The sequence below is a fragment of the Anastrepha ludens genome, unplaced genomic scaffold, assembly GCF_028408465.1.
Source record: "Anastrepha ludens isolate Willacy unplaced genomic scaffold, idAnaLude1.1 ptg000104l, whole genome shotgun sequence".
In the NCBI taxonomy this organism is placed as follows: Eukaryota; Metazoa; Arthropoda; class Insecta; order Diptera; family Tephritidae; genus Anastrepha; species Anastrepha ludens.
In genome coordinates this window covers 5,001-7,500 of record NW_026530105.1, presented here as the reverse complement: position 1 = coordinate 7,500, position 2,500 = coordinate 5,001, and the positions used below count along the sequence as shown (strand labels likewise).

At 27.1% G+C, this 2,500-nt stretch overlaps 3 non-coding genes across 3 annotated transcripts in view; all 3 read left to right on the top strand.

Moving 5' to 3' along the window:
- The window catches only part of LOC128871331 (small subunit ribosomal RNA), a 1,991-nt gene extending 1,749 nt beyond the window's left edge, over window positions 1-242 (top strand). The window contains exon 1 of the ribosomal RNA XR_008455891.1: window positions 1-242. This exon is cut by the window's left edge and continues 1,749 nt beyond it. This is a non-coding gene — a ribosomal RNA (small subunit ribosomal RNA).
- A 566-nt stretch (window positions 243-808) lies between these two features.
- On the top strand, window positions 809-989 carry LOC128871328 (5.8S ribosomal RNA). The gene has a single exon (XR_008455888.1). It is a non-coding gene; the product is annotated as a 5.8S ribosomal RNA (ribosomal RNA).
- Window positions 990-1,427: 438 nt separating this feature from the next.
- LOC128871333 (large subunit ribosomal RNA) overlaps window positions 1,428-2,500 on the top strand; it is a 3,990-nt gene continuing 2,917 nt past the window's right edge. The window contains exon 1 of the ribosomal RNA XR_008455893.1: window positions 1,428-2,500. This exon is cut by the window's right edge and continues 2,917 nt beyond it. This is a non-coding gene — a ribosomal RNA (large subunit ribosomal RNA).

Here is a 2,500-nt window from a genome sequence, read left to right as displayed (position 1 = left end):
TCACATGAACTTGGAATTCCCAGTAAGTGCGAGTTATTAACTCGCATTGATTAAGTCCCTGCCCTTTGTACACACCGCCCGTCGCTACTACCGATTGAATTATTTAGTGAGGTCTCCGGACGTGATCACTGTGACGCCTCGTGTGTCACGGTTGTTTCGCAAAAGTTGACCGAACTTGATTATTTAGAGGAAGTAAAAGTCGTAACAAGGTTTCCGTAGGTGAACCTGCGGAAGGATCATTATTGTGTTCCATATCCGTAAGAAAAACAAACAATGCCAAAACAAATAAAAACAAAAACAAACAAAAGAAAAAAAGAAAAAAAAGAAAAATTTATAATTATTTTGAATCCATATTCTTTTTATTCTTTTTCATTCAATTTGTTATCCATCAATTATATCATATTAAATATAATATGATGGTACATTTTGTAATGTTTTTTCTTATTTTTTCTTTTAAAAACCTTTAAACATGAAAATAGAAAGTTGTACTTATTATTCATTTGATTGAATGATAAGTTAATTTGTTCACAATAACAAAAGTGGTATATATTTATTATTATATTTATATATAAATAAAATGATTAAAAAAATACAAAATAATCAAACATAATAAATACCACCACTGTATTATTGTTGAACTAAGACATTCGCAACTTAATAAAAATGTTTAGAGTTAAATATATTTGATATATATTATTGAAAGAAAATCAATTTATATTTTATTATTATTATTATTTAATTTTACTCTTTCAATTAATATATGCAAAAAAAAATTGACATTTGTTATAAATAAAAATAAATAAAAAAATACTCTAAGCGGTGGATCACTTGGCTCATGGGTCGATGAAGAACGCAGCAAACTGTGCGTCATCGTGTGAACTGCAGGACACATGAACATCGACATTTTGAACGCATATCGCAGTCCATGCTGTTATGTACATTAAATTAAATTTTAAAGTACTGCTTGGACTACATATGGTTGAGGGTTGTAAGACTATGCTAAATAAGTTGCTTATTCTTTTATAAAAATAATTGAATTTAAGCAAATGTGTATATTATTGGATTTTAAATAATTCATAATATTAATAGCAAAAAAATAAAGATATATAATGAATTTTTTATTTATTAATATATTCTTAAAAAAAAAAAATCCTCTCAAATAAAATGAAATAAAAAAAATTTTGAATCTAAGTATTCTCTTTAAAAAATTTTCATATTATTTATATATATATAAAATATTAATTTATATATGTAATTAAAGGAGGAATGTCTAGCATAAAAATTAATTTTTTTTATTCTAGAATTGCCTCATTTTACATAATTATTATTTATAATATATATTTATATAAAAGGAAAAAAGAAAAATAGAGATGAAAAGATGATATAATTATTTATTAAATTGTGAGAAGATAAAAAATATTTTAAAACAACCTCAACTCATATGGGATTACCCCCTGAATTTAAGCATATTAATGAGGGGAGGAAAAGAAACTAACAAGGATTTTCTTAGTAGCGGCGAGCGAAAAGAAAATAGTTCAGCACTAAGTCACTTTGTCTATATGTCAAATGTGAGATGCAGTGTATGGAATATCTTAATATCTAGTATGAGAAATTAACGATTTAAGTCCTTCTTAAATGAGGCCATTTACCCATAGAGGGTGCCAGGCCCGTATAACGTTAATGATTACTAGAAAGATATTTCCAAAGAGTCGTGTTGCTTGATAGTGCAGCACTAAGTGGGTGGTAAACTCCATCTAAAACTAAATATAACCATGAGACCGATAGTAAACAAGTACCGTGAGGGAAAGTTGAAAAGAACTCTGAATAGAGAGTTAAATAGTACGTGAAACTGCTTAGAGGTTAAGCCCGATGAACCTGAATATCCATTATGAAAAATTCATCATTAAATAATTAAAAATAATGTGCATTTTTTTCATATAAGGACATTGTAATCTATTAACATAATAAAAGTATTTATCAAAAGATCATTGGTGATATTAAGTTTATTTAAATTAATTTGCTTTTTAAGCATATTAACATAGAATAAATACTAATGATTTGATAAAGTGTTGATAGATTTTATTATATATAATGCTAAAATTCATTTTTTGAATTTTACAAAAAATTTAATATCTATGATATTAATATTTATTTGTATGCATTTATATGATTAACAATGCGAAAGATTCAGGATACCTTCGGGACCCGTCTTGAAACACGGACCAAGGAGTCTAACATATGTGCAAGTCATTGAGTTATATTAAACTTAATGGCATAATTAACTTAACTTAAAAATATAATGGGATTAATTTTTAGTCTATTTTCTTAAATAGTCAATTAATTCAATCCCGGGGCGTTCCATATAGTTATGTATAATGATAATTTATTATTATTTATACCTCTAACTGGAGCGTACCTTGAGCATATATGCTGTGACCCGAAAGATGGTGAACTATACTTGATCAGGTTGAAGTCAGGGGAAACCCTGATGGAAGACCGA